Below are 14,963 nucleotides of genomic sequence, written 5' to 3' on the forward strand. Positions count from 1 at the left end.
TCGTGTAAACATGAGATGTGCCCTCGCTGCCATGTCGTTTCGTTAGGGAAATTGTAGAAAGAGAAACGCGGTGTGTTTGATAAAAAAAAAAAAAAAGGAAAAAAAAGAGGCAATTAAACAAATAATTTCATCACATGTACTAGATTATGTTAATCATTTGTTTAATCAAGTGTAGTTTGAAGCAAAACGCTGCATTTCTGAAATAGTTTAATATAGTATTTTGTTACATTTCTTGAATTTAAAAATGCACTAATTCACTTTACATTAAAACGTTTTAGTCCTAAAGAAAGGAATAGTACTTTTGAAAAAGATTTATGCCAGTGCCAGTTTATGCCAACATTCACTCATTGCAACATGACTGAGCTCACTTTTATGGGGAGATAACCAAGATACAGTGACGATACGGAGTAATCCATAAATGACAATGATATATTTAAGTATTTTTGTAAGTTGCTAAGTGAGATTTGTCTTTTCAGTACATCACTTACAGTTTTTCCTACTGTTTTCACAGCAGCAAAATGGCAGAATCTTCTGGTGATCAGAATCTCTTTGACTGTCCGATCTGTCTTCATCTTCTGAAGAATCCAGTAACTACAACTTGTGGTCACAGTTTCTGTACAATCTGTTTTAATGAATTCTGGGATCGAAATGATCAGAAGGGCATTTACAGCTGTCCTCAGTGCAGGCAGACATTCAGCCCAAGACCAGCTCTCAACAGAAACACTGTGCTGGCTGAAGCTGTAGAGAAAATGAATAGAGAAGCACCAGAAGCAGGAACAGCCTCTCCTGTCCTGAGTTTTGCTGTGTCTGGAGACGTGGAGTGTGACATCTGCACAGAGACCAAACTAAAAGCCATCAAGTCTTGTCTGGCATGTTTGGCTTCTTACTGTGAATCTCACATTCAAACTCATTATACATCTCCTGCTTTAAAATGGCACAAACTGGTCAATGCCTCACCACATCTACTGGACCAGATCTGCTCCCACCATCATAAGCTGTTAGAGCTGTACTGTTGCAAAGATCAGCAGCTGATATGTATGCAGTGCGCTTTGATCAACCACCAGAACCATAGCATGACTTCACCTGCAGCAGAAAGACAAAAAATACAGGTAAAGTGACTGATTCGTCTGTGTGATACTTTGTATCAGTAAATAAACTGATGCAAAATTTGTCAGTCAAATACATTAAACAGAAAACTTGTCTTTGACATAGATTAAAAAATCTTTCTGAACCGTTATTGCAAACAATATTAGACTAATTATCATAATCGTATTATAATATTGCCAAAAAAAGCACATTAGCCCATAATACCTTTCATTAAAATTAAAAAAAATTAAGGTTGTTTTCACAGCCAGTGTGTCACACACTCTGCTGTTCACTTGGGAACAGGGAAAAGCTTTGTGCATCTTTTCCATAACAGTGCATAGATACATCCGTAGATGTGCTGGGACACAATCATCAGTGATGTTTACTGTGATCATTGGGTGTTTCAGGTCTTTCAATATCAGACAGGCAACCCAGCTGGGGTTTATCAGGGCCCAACTTGTGTCCCAGCATATTATGGAAGTGATATTGAACTATTGCAAATTCAATCATTTGAAAAAAAATCAGGATGGCCTACAAAAGGAAATGTGTAAGCGAGAGATGAAGGTCCAAGAATTAAGACAAGCTGTGGACTCCCATAAGGTAAGCTGATTGTAACTTGTAGGTAATCATTTTACCACTGTGCAATTTCATTAGTTCCTCAGATTGATGTGCATATGCAGTTGATCTGGACTGTAGACAGCTGTATTATTGTGCTTTTTAGAATAGTAGTGTATAGTTATATTATAGTACAATAATGTACAATTATTACTAAGTTTAAGTGAATTATACTCCATTATAGTTTTCTAATTAATGTGTCCTTAAACTGATTTGAGAAAAGTAAAAATTTTCATCTAACAGTGCTCTGCAGAGGCAGCAGTGGAGCACAATGAGAAGATGTTTACGGAGCTGATCAGGTACATGGAGAAAATACGAGCTGATTTAACAAAGATGATCAGGATTCAGGAGAAAGCAGAAGTAAGCAGAGTTGAGGTGCTCATACTTGCACTGGAGAAGGAGATCAGTGACCTGAGAAACAGACATGATGAACTGGGGCAGCCTTTACTGATAGAGGATGACATCTATGTCATTCAGGTAACTGATTATCTATTTAAGTTTGTTCTGACTCTTTGGTTTGTTTGCTGGGTCTGAAATCGACTTTCATCCTACCCCACCTTCTCTGCCCCATAAACTCTCTTCACATTGTGTATTTGATTTTGAACCAATGCACATCTATGTGAGCACCATTGTGAGTAGCTGGTTACATATGCATGACAGTAATGCTTTGGGAGTGGGAGTGTTTAGTATCAGAGGCATTGAAGTGTTACTATTCAAGTTTTAATTGAAAAATAAATATATACACTATACTCCTATTTACATTCAGTGAACATTGATGGGTTCTAATTCTTGGTTTGCACTTTATTCAAACAGGATGTATGCCTGACAGTTGCTCATTAAAAAAGAAAAAGTTTGTACCGTAATCGTTGTTGTGGTTAAATGATTTTGTTATTTGGCAGACAGAGTGGTAATGTTTTAAATCCTGTAGGGAAAGGAATCTTATTAATCTACAGCCTTGGTCTAAGACATCATTAAAATCTATGAACAGCTGTAGTTACAACCCTGTGCTAACAAACTATATTAATGGGTCATTCAAGGGCTTGGCAACAAATCACGATGAGAAGATGCCAGCTTTAGAGATTCAGTCACCGTTTAGTTCATTTGCAATCTAACGGATGAAATCTAATCTATATATTTTTTTTTTTTCCCCAGAATTTCTCCTCTCTTTCCCACTACCAGTATTCAGACTTGTGCAACACTTCTGTCAGCCAACGACTGACATTTGAGGAAATAGAAAAAGTCATCAGTGAGCTAAAAAGCCAAATGGATGATCTCTGTGAACAAGACATTGTGAGGATATCAGAGAAAGGTGAGAGATCTCGAAGATGTTCGTTTGTGTATTGTGTATTGTTTTTTTTTTACCTTTTTTTTTTCTTTTTTTCTTGGCTTTGACCATAAACTTTGAAGCCAAAATTGTAAATCATCATTTAAAATTTATACCAAAAGGTATACAATATGCAGGCAGATTGTAAAAAATCATGTTTATCTTTTCAGTTTCCACTGTCCATGTAATGGTGAATAAAAAGAACATCAAAAATTGTAAGTCAACATTCTTTTTCTTTTTTTTTTCTTTTCTCACATGACAAACAAAAACACTATACTTGTGTGTATATATACAAGAATATATATACGAAATGTTTTGTTTTTGTTTAGATTTGCCATCTCAACCCAAGACCAGAGAGGAGTTCCTTGTATGTAAGTTGCTTTGCAATTGTGGATAAATGTGTGCAGAATGCATATGCACAATTATAAGTGGCTTTTGTTAAACCATAATTACAAAAAAAAAACACCCAAATCCAATTAATTGACAGATTAATCCGAGATCTGCATGAGGGGAAAACAAATATGTGTAAAACAGTTTTCTTTTTATCAACAGATTCCGTTGATCTGAATCTGAGACCTCCAGCCTCCTCTTCGCTCTCTGTGAAGCACAACAAATCTGTGCTAAAGTGTAATAATGATTGCTTGGGTTATGAGAAATATTATCAGGTTTTGTGTAAAGAGAAACTATCTGGCCGCTGTTATTTTGAAGTTCAGTGGGAAGGAGCATGTTGCTCTATTGCATTCTCATATGACATCAGTCCTACAAGTTTTGTCTTTGGATCTAACAAAAGATCTTGGAAATGTGACTTTCCACTATCTAATCTTCGTGTGCAGCACAATAGCCAGCAGTCTGACATTCCCTTGGTCTCCAAAATTGGAGTGTTTCTTGATCAAGCGGCAGGAACTGTGTCTTTTTACAATGTCTCTGATGAAATGACTCTCCTGCACAGAATGAAGACCACATTCACTGCCCCCTCTACCCAGGGTTTTCTTTTCATAATTTAAAAAATGACTCGTCAGTGACAATTTGTGATCTTTTAAAGCTAAACAAGTAAATCTAATTTGCGCTGACGGTGACAATTAGTGAATGGACACATATTTCTGCTGCTAATTGTCAAATTATGTGTTCTCATACAGTATTGGTAAATTCTTTAATTATGGAGTTAATTTTAGGAAATTGGAAAGATTTTTTTTTTTTTTTTTTTTTTTGTACCTTTTGTTTTGTACTCTACCCAGTTTTTAGATCTGTATTACAAAATAACAATTAAAGATATTTAACCATTCTCAAAACTTTCTAACTTGATTTTGCAGAGCACGTTGGAATATATTCATTTTGCAGATGGCTTTATCTCGGGTGACATGCAAATCAGGAATATTATGAGAACCAGCAAGTGATTATAAAAGGACAGTAAGATTTGAAGCCTTAAGTTAGAGAGAATAATGTTAAATGGCAGTGGCAGGTGCTGTTTGACCTTTTTAACCTCTACTTGCATTATGCATGTGGGGTTTTCTATTTCAAAAGACCAAGGCCAAAACTTGTGTGTGTGTGTGTGGGTCAAAGTTTAAGAATGCCTGGATTACTGAGGCATCCAGATACAAAGGGAAAAGCTCGATAAAGACATTTAAACCTGCTTTCTTCTAAACAGCACATCTCTCCCACCCCCCACACGCACAGACACTGGTTGTGGTCTGCTTCATTTAGAGTATGTAATAAGTGTGGCAGAGGTCAGCAGGGGTCATACTAAACCTCCTTTATGCAGTCAGCTTTCTTATTTTAGCTCTAAAATGCTAAATGTGGACATTGAGACATTTATGTATTACAGGTGCAGGTCATATAATTAGAATATCATCAAAAAGTTTATTTCACTAATTCCATTCAAAAAGTGAAACTTGTATATTGTATTCATTCATTACCCACAGACAGATATATTTCAAATGTTTATTTCTTCTAATTTTGATGATTATAACTGACAACTAAGGAAAATCCCAAATTCAGTATTGCAGAAAATTAGAATATTGTAAAATGTTTCAATATTGAAGCCACCTGCCACACTCTAATCAGCTAATTAACTCAAAAGACCTGCAAATCCTTTAAAGGGTCTCTCAGTCTAGTTCTGTAGGCTACACAATCATGGGGAAGACTGCTGACTTGACAGTTGTCCAAAAGATGACCATTGACACCCTGCACAAGGAGGGCAAGGCACAAAAGGTCTTTGCAAAAGAGGCTGGCTGTTCACAGAGCTCTGTGTCCAAGCACATTAATAGAGAGGTGAAGGGAAGGAAAAGATGTGATAGAAAAAAAGTGTACAAGCAATAGGGATAACCGCACCCTGGAGAGGATTGTGAATCAAAACCCATTCAAAAATGTGGGGAAGATTCACAAAGAGTGGACTGGAGCTGGAGTCAGTGCTTCAAGAACCACTACACACAGACATCTTGCTAGCCACTCTTGAACAACAGACAGCATCAGAAGCATCTCAAGACAAAAAGCACTGTACTGCTGCTGAGTGGTCCACAGTTATGTTCTCTGATGAAAGTAAATTTTGCATTTCCTTTGGATATCAGGGTCCCAGAGTCTGGAGGAAGAGGAGAGGCACACAATCCACGTTGCTTGAGGTCCAGTGTAAAGTTTCCACAGTCAGTGATGGTTTGGGGTGCCATGTCATCTGCTGGTGTTGGTCCACTGTGTTGGTCCACTGAGGTCCAAGGTCAAAGCAGCCGTATACCATGAAGTTTTAGAGCACTTCATGCTTCCTGCTGCTTACCAACTTTATGGAGATGCAGATTTCATTTTCCAGCAGGACTTCGCACCTGCACTCAGTACCAAAGCTACCAGTACCTGGTTTAAGGACCACAGTATCCCTGTTCTTAATTGGCCAGCAAACTCGCCTGACCTTAACCCCATAGAAAATCGATGGGGTATTATGAAGAGGAAGATGCGATATGCCAGACCCAACAATGCAGAAGAGCTGAAGGCCACTATCAGAGCAACCTGGGCTCTCATAACACCTGAGCAGTGCCACAGACTGATCGACTCCATGCCATGCCGCATCGCTGCAGAAAATTGAGGCAAAAGGGGCCCCAACTACGTATTGAGTGCTATACATGCTCATACTTTTCATGTTCATACTTTTCAGTCGGCCAAGATTTCTAAAAATCCTTTCTTTGTATTGGTCTTGAGTAATATTCTAATTATCTGAGATACTGAATTTGGGATTTTACTTAGTTGTCAATTATAATCATCAAAATTAAAATAATAAAGCATTTGAAATATATCAGTTTGTGTGTAATGAATGAATATAATGTACAAGTTTCACTTTTTGAATGGAATTAGTGAAATAAATCAACTTTTTGATGATATTCTAATTATATGACCAGCACCTGTATAAACAATAATCATGGCTTTCTGTAAAGCTTCTTTGAAACAATGTGTTTTATGAAAAGTACTATGCAAATACAATTTAATTGAAAAACTGTAAAACACATTGACATAAAGTGAATTGTTGCGGCACTACTTTTTTACAACAGCGAGAACTATAAACAAAACCTATATATTTTTTAAGGATTATACATGTAATATTATACTAGTAGTGTGTAGGGAGAAAAATCCCAAGTATACATACGTGGCAAATTGAGACGAAAAGTAAACCTGTGTGTTAGTGTACAGCTACACCTGCTGGTCAAATGAGAGATTAGATTCCCTCTATGTGGCTCACTCTCTTCTTTGTCTCACACACTGTTTTGAACGAGATCACCAGTTAAGGCTTTTGTGAGATTCTCTCCATTTCTCAAAGAGCCTGGGGTTGTACAAATCTGCATAAATTATAATCTTTTCATATTCAAATAAGGCCCGGTGGTCATTAAACCCATGAAGGGTTAATGATGAGAGAAAACTCATTAAGGCCAGGCCAATTAAACTGCACAAGAGTCCCTGCAGAAGAGCTCTGTGTAAAGGAGGGCAATTAAAGACTAATTAGGAAGAATGTTCTTAATTAATTCCAAAAGGGCACAAGATTGTGAGACCTCCCATATGATTGTGACTGTTATAAAATAATAATAATACTGTGTATCTATGTAGAACACATGTATAGTACATCTTCATTTCCTTTGCCCAGTTCTCAGAAAATGGGTCACCATCAAAGAGTAACTGGAAAATAGACACATTATGAAATATTTCTGCTCAGAGGCCATTAGAATTAACCACCAGGGATTTTTACTTTATAGCAGCTGTCCTGACATGCTGTACAGACTGATATACTGCATGATTTTAATAAGATGATTATAGGATGAGATATCAAGCGTGATCTCACAGCTCCCAGTTTGATAAATTAATTTGAAAACAGATCTGACTGAGACACTTCTTCATTACATGAATTAGAAGATCTTCCATAACTAGCTACTGTTTTACCCTGTTTGAAATTTACGATTTGAAATCAGTATATTCCCAGATAAACTGCTTTTGACTAACAAAATGTAAGAATGACTTAATATCCTGCTGACAATGAACTACTAAAGGCATGTAAGCACCACATAAGAATGTATTCTGTGTTTACAAGTTTGGTTGAAATATGTAAAAATCTAAAACGTGAGAAGTTTACATTAGAGATAAAATCGCGATTTTTCAACAATGATGCTACTTATACCCTTTAAAAAAAAGTATTAAACGCATCTGTTTTTACTTAAAAAATAATAATAATTCAACAAACTAATGATATGCCCTCTCAAGTGGTTATGAAGGGTATTGCTGAGATACATAGTTTGAGCACATCAGAACTTGTATATAAAATAAGAGCGAAATCTGGGACGTGAATTATTTCAGTGTAATTCATTTCGTTTTTACTTTGCATCTTTTGTGGTAATGAAAGCTCTAAATTAGGATTATCTATAAAATGCTAAAATCGCAATGTTGTGGATTTACATTTATTTAACATTATCTTTGTGGTAGATATATAAAATATGCCATTATTTTTGAGTTTGACATATATAATTTTTGTTATCTCAGTGACACAGTTCAATGTGACATATTTGTGCTGGAATCATGAAATTATTTATCGTAAAGACAGTAATTTACATCGTAACACTGCATGATTATGTGGGCAGGTAATAATTGGCTTTTGCGTAAAAGACTGACCGTAATACTGCATTTTGAAGCCAGACAATTTAAAATCCTACTTAAAAGACACTTCTATGTTCACACACACTATTAAGTTAATCCATATACAGACGTGCAGACACACACATTCTGAAGTCAAAACAGCTGCTCTATTATTGCAGGACCCACCTTCACAGATCTCTCTAAGCACAGAGAGACGCTGCGTCTGTAATGGTGAGGTTTTAATGAATGATACTGTACTTCAGTGGATGTATGGTGAGTGTGTGGGTCTTTGATGCAGTGTTGGAGACATTATGTCTAGCAGTGTTTAAAGCAGTAATGCTTAGGTGAAGGTTGAATCAGTGTGATCCACCTGTCCTGTGTGGGCTTGTCATCTATAAGCCTAAAAGAAAAGCAAATGATCCCCTGCAAAGCCATGGACAATAATAAAAAAAAACATATTGGTTTATATCAGTAGTTAGTTTCCGCAGCGTTGTTCTGATAGATGGGCAACTGGAGTAAAACAATACTAAATGCAAAAATAAAATGACAGTAAGCATAATGCTTGTTTACAATGACAAAACAATTGTATCATCTTAAAAAAAAAACCAGAAAACACTATTTCATATTGATGTTTACTTCAAATGATGTGCTTTGAATCAAATTACAGTATAATTTAGTTATATATATATATATATATAATGCATTTTATAAGACGATTCTTCTATTCGATGATGTTAAACAGGTTTTTTGGCCAACACTTTAAATGATTGTAAATTAAATATTATTGGAGTAGATTTTGTTTTACAAAACAAACAAACAAACAAATAATTTTCCATGTTCAATTCAGTATACTATTTTTTGTGTGTGTTTTTTATTATTATTTGTGAAATTTACTAGCAATTTCTCATTAAAAATAGGTAAATCGTACAAATTAAATAATAATAATAATAATACAAATAGAAAAAAATTAGAACAGAAAAAAACACTTTTTAAAAAAAGTGTGAATACAGCAAGGAACATCATATTATATCTTCTGGATGAATGGTGAATTATATCAAAACATCAATATGTTTTCCAGTATACACTAAATGAAAGTGTATGGACTACTTACACCACACCCATTTGTGCATACTGAACATTTTTATTCAAAACCATCATCCTGAAACCATCATTTTGCTGCTATAACAGCTTCCTCACTTCTGGGAAGGCTTTTCGCTGCATGTCAGAACGCAGCTGTGGGTTTGCTACAATTCAAACACAAGCGCATCCGTGAGATTAGGTGGTGATGTTGGGTGATGAGTCCTGGTTCACACTATTCACAGGGATTCAGGTCAAAGCTTTAAAAGGTTCTTCCATGCCAGATTCTTTAAATAAAGTCTTTATGGATCATGCTTGGAGCACTGAAGATATTAACCCTCCATGATGAGTTCGCAAGGTAACAGGATATCTCTACCATGACATCAGAGCGTTCTTTTGACATGATGCCACTAAGCTGCCACATTATCAGTTCATATGAGAATCTGAAAATGATCAATCACAGACCGGCATGTTTATCTTCCGAGAGACAAGATGCTCACAGGAGCTTCTGAAACACAAACCACCGTGAATCTGAGCTGCGCCACAGATCTGAGGCATCAAAGACAAACAGATCAGGCTCTGTCAACAAAGTTGACTCCATTTAGAACCGATTCCAGAACTTGGAGTTGTGATGTCACAAAGAGCTCTCGGAGAACTCTGGAGTGTTCTGTGCTTACAGTAAACAAAGATAAGAGCCATTCTCCTCTCCTCTTGTTTGACTAGAGTTTTTCTCTCTTCTGTTCTTCTTTGATTGATAAGATCTGCCCAGGCATTACTTTTGGCATTAGATGTGAGTGTGCACTTTGTAGTCTTCTTGACATGTAGGGACCAGGCTTTCCTCTTTTTTGACGCTCTCGCTCTTCTTTTCCAGGGAAATTAATACTAGGATCATGCAGATGCAAGGATTATTGCCCCACATATAAAGATATGCCCTCCAACATCATGTCAAGGTTCAGGAATTTGTATCATTCATGCAAAACTTGGAATGTGATTTGGCATGGGATTGTACCGGCTGAGATTTACCATGGAAGAGGGAGAGTGATATGACCTTGACTCTGTGTGTGTTTTCCTGTGCTGCTAAACTAAGCTGTGAAGTGTTTGGAACAGAATGGAATGTCTGTGGAATTCCCCTCGATTCGTGTAGTAGGCCTACCTTTGACAGATTTGCTACAGTGAGTTTTTTCTCTCATTCTCTTCTATCGCAGGAAATGTTACCTCATACAAAAAAAATACCTCAATGTGTGAAACACGATTGCACAGGATCTTTCCCTGCCCGAGAACATTTCTAAAAGTTCTCTTGTTCCTGTTCGAAAAAACATGAGAACCCGAGAGGAGTGTGCTAGAAGTCATTAAAGAAAATCTTAACATGTCTTAACAAGAGAGAAAAACATGTTCAAGCATCAGGTAATAAGTGAAAGTAGATGCCTTTGAATAGCACGGTATGGCTAAAGAGGGACTTCATTCAGTATAAGGTTTTCTGGAAAAAAATCGTTTTTATTAAGATTAGTTAAGCTATTTAATATGAGTAAGACCAAAATCATTGAAATTGGAACCATCAGCAACATTTAAAATATGATATTGCAACTCAGTCTCCTGTCATTTCGTAATACTTTTCAGCTTACTGGTATTACTGGAGTTCATTCAGTCTCATTCATAGCTACTTTTTTGTACAACCTGACAATTAGGTTTAGGGGTGGACCATCGTGCTCCTACACTTTTTCAAAAAATTTTGTTTTCCTTGGGGACCGCATTGTACACATGCACATGTAATCATAAATGAGATTAATTTGGATGTACTTTGTCTATTTTCAAAAGAAACCAAAGCAGAATTGGCGTCAAGAGCAGCATGTTTATTTTATGCTATAGCATAAAGAATGAGTCAGCATTTTAAACTAATCATTTGAGTGAATAATTTAATCACTCAATCAAGAACAGCCACTTTGTTCTTTACTAAATAAATCTAGCTGCATCTAAAATCAAAAGCAGTAGGTAATTAATCCGGGTATCGACTGCTGTTTTTTTTCAAACACCATGAATTCAGAGTATGTTCTTTTTTTCCGCATGGGCTAATATATAGTATGGAAGTAGGCATATCTGAACACAGCATCTGTGTTTTCTCCTAAATTCCTTGATTGAATAATTTAATATCTTGTTTCATACTTGAATTAATCAGTATTTTGAACGAATGCATTAAATAATTGATTCAAGGATTTAATTAACGTGTTCTTAGCATTTAAATTCAGATATAAGTTATATTATTTTAACACGTTGATAATAATTTATTAATTTAAATATAATTCATTCTTCCGACCCTCTTGGAAGTTTGATGAGTCCCCTAGTGGATGAAATCTTCACCACTAATGCACAGACCTTCTGTTTTGTATTTGCAAACACAGACTGGCAGAGCGATAAAAACAGTGAAAAGTCCTGGTCAAATTGAAGGAATGCTTTTATATATATATATATATATATATATATATATATATATATATAACACACATTAGAGAATATTCTCATGTGTAGAAGGTCACAGTCACACACAAGGGGTCCTTAGGGATTTCTCTGAGAAACACATAATCCATGCTAAACCAGCCCTGCCTGTCTCCTTCTATTCAGCACTGTATATAAGCAACACAATGTCTCATTGTGCGTGCGTGTGTGTGTGTGTGTGTGTGTGCACTCCTCCCTCTATTACAGCACACTAATGCAATGAATGATTGGCACAGCTGACTGCGCTGATAACAGCTCCATCCTCTACATACCCACCCTCTGCTAGGCACGCACATACCCGCCTGAGGTTAACCCTCATGGGCTGCAGACCTATACTCTTCCATGGCATCTTTTCCCAGAAGACTGGATCAAAACCACAGCTGGGCTTCAAAAACTGGCCTATGTGCCATGGTGGGGTCACATAGCTATCTAATTACCAGTGGTTAACAGTCTCAGGGTGGATATGTAAAAAAAAAAAAACTACTGTGGTCCTGGACTACCTGTTTGTTCCAACAAATATGCTGTGTTTTTTTTTTTTTGTGCAATGGTGCCAGTAGTCGCAGAAATAACCATCAAAATAAAATTAGGCTAATATGCTTGCAAGCTATATAAAAAATTAGTGGATTGTTTTGAAATCCGGTAAAGATATACATTATTGATACTTCCATAATGATCCTTAAGCTCTTTTTTAAAAAGATATTTTGACTTTCTTTCTTCAGTTGAATACAAAATGTGGAACAAAGTTCCATACAAGTGGTTGGGGACAAGGGGCTGTCAAGCTCCAAAAGGGATTTTTAAAAAGTACTGTACCAAAAAAGTTCTATAAAGCCTGTACGTGATAATTCCATTCATTTTATTTAGTTTTGTATTGTTTAAACCACTCTTCATGCTGTTTTCTTTTCTCTGTTGTTTTGTTACTGACATTGATAAGCTGCACTGTGTGCCCACTGCCAATTAAAGTTGTGCTTATTTTAACTTTATAATCTGTCATAAGTGAGTTCATCTGAAAAAGCTGCACAGTGGAATGCTGTATTTGTGAACCAGCCATGTATGGTTTTGAAAGACATGACAAATACTTTCTGTGAGTGTGTACATGTAGGATAAAGTGAGAGTAACAGCTGTGAACAAAATCTAAATGTAAAACTGAAGAGTTAGCAGAGGGATCTACAAAGTTGCAGTCACCCTTTTTAGGAACTAAAATCAATTTTCAGATATCAGTCAGAAAAGGGCAAGCTGAGGTGAGCTGTAAACTGGTTCTTCTGAAGATGACATATTCAAGTCAACTCCTTGACATGTCGCACCCTTTCAGTGACCCTAAAAGAGGTGTAGAGTGCACACACTGAGGGAATCTGCATTAGCTGTAATTGAAGTCTGACTTGAAGTCAGAGGTTAAGCACTCTCACACTCCATCACTGACATTTATAAACCTGGGACAAAATTTCACACCTTCCAATGACACACCTGCTCGCTGCACTTCAGTTCCTCTTTGCTTCTTCAAGTGGAAGGAGAGAGAATAAGATGAAGGCAGAGTGAATGCATTTACCGTGGCCATAGATATGGGCACCCAAATAGTTCACCCAAAAATGAAAATTTTATGTTTATCTGCTTACCCCCAGGGCATTAACTCAAACTGTTGCAGTATGTCGGTCATATAATGTAAGTGGAAGGGAATACAAAATACACACACAAACAAAACCAAATTAAAACATGTGGCTTGAGACGATACATTGACGTGCAAAGACACTAAACGATCGTTCTGTGCAAGAAACTGAAAAGTATTTATATTGGGTTTTTATTACCTCTGATTCATGCAATATCTAAACTGTCCTGAGTGCATTTGCGTCTTCATCTTCAGTCAGCATGTGACGCTTCTTCTTCTTCTTTTCCTTCACAGACTTATAAGTGCATTACTGATACCTATCTCTCAAATGGTTAAATGACACTCTATTTACAATCTCAGTTAGGATTGTCAATGGTCAATGTCAAGGAGTGTTAATTTGGTTTTGTTTGTGTATGTTTTTTGACTCTCAAAGCCACGATTCCCATACACTTACATTATATGACTGACAGACTTAAACGGTTTGAGTTAAAAAATCTTTATTTGTATCCTACTGAAGAAAAAAAGTCATCTATGTACAGTATTGTTCAAAATAATAGCAGTACAATGTGACTAACCAGAATAATCAAGGTTTTTCGTATATTTTTTTATTGCTACGTGGCAAACAAGTTACCAGTAGGTTCAGTAGATTCTCAGAAAACAAACGAGACCCAGCATTCATGATATGCACGCTCTTAAGGCTGTGCAATTGGGCAATTAGTTGAATTAGTTGAAAGGGGTGTGTTCAAAAAAATAGCAGTGTGGCATTCAATCACTGAGGTCATCAATTTTGTGAAGAAACAGGTGTGAATCAGGTGGCCCCTATTTAAGGATGAAGCCAACACTTGTTGAACATGCATTTGAAAGCTGAGGAAAATGGGTCGTTCAAGACATTGTTCAGAAGAACAGCGTACTTTGATTAAAAAGTTGATTAGAGAGGGGAAAACCTATAAAGAGGTGCAAAAAATGATAGGCTGTTCAGCTAAAATGATCTCCAATGCCTTAAAATGGAGAGCAAAACCAGAGAGACGTGGAAGAAAACGGAAGACAACCATCAAAATGGATAGAAAAATAACCAGAATGGCAAAGGCTCAGCCAATGATCACCTCCAGGATGATCAAAGACAGTCTGGAGTTACCTGTAAGTACTGTGACAGTTAGAAGACGTCTGTGTGAAGCTATTTTCAAGAATCCCCCGCAAAGTCCCTCTGTTAAAAAAAAGGCATGTGCAGAAGAGGTTACAATTTGCCAAAGAACATATCAACTGGCCTAAAGAGAAATGGAGGAACATTTTGTGGACTGATGAGAGTAAAATTGTTCTTTTTGGGTCCAAGGGCCACAGGCAGTTTGTGAGACGACCCCCAAACTCTGAATTCAAGCCACAGTACACAGTGAAGACAGTGAAGCATGGAGGTGCAAGCATCATGATATGGGCATGTTTCTCCTACTATGGTGTTGGGCCTATTTATCGCATACCAGGGATCATGGATCAGTTTGCATATGTTAAAATACTTGAAGAGGTCATGTTGCCCTATGCTGAAGAGGACATGCCCTTGAAATGGTTGTTTCAACAAGACAATGACCCAAAACACACTAGTAAACGGGCAAAGTCTTGGTTCCAAACCAACAAAATTAATGTTATGGAGTGGCCAGCCCAATCTCCAGACCTTAATCCAATTGA

At 36.7% G+C, this 14,963-nt stretch overlaps 1 pseudogene; it reads left to right on the top strand.

The window, feature by feature from the left end:
- Window positions 1-516: 516 nt before the first annotated feature.
- LOC113080053 (E3 ubiquitin/ISG15 ligase TRIM25-like) lies at window positions 517-4,079 on the top strand (annotated as a pseudogene).
- The last annotated feature ends 10,884 nt before the right edge of the window (window positions 4,080-14,963 follow it).

The sequence above is a fragment of the Carassius auratus genome, unplaced genomic scaffold (genome assembly GCF_003368295.1).
Source record: "Carassius auratus strain Wakin unplaced genomic scaffold, ASM336829v1 scaf_tig00030194, whole genome shotgun sequence".
Taxonomy (NCBI): Eukaryota; Metazoa; Chordata; class Actinopteri; order Cypriniformes; family Cyprinidae; genus Carassius; species Carassius auratus.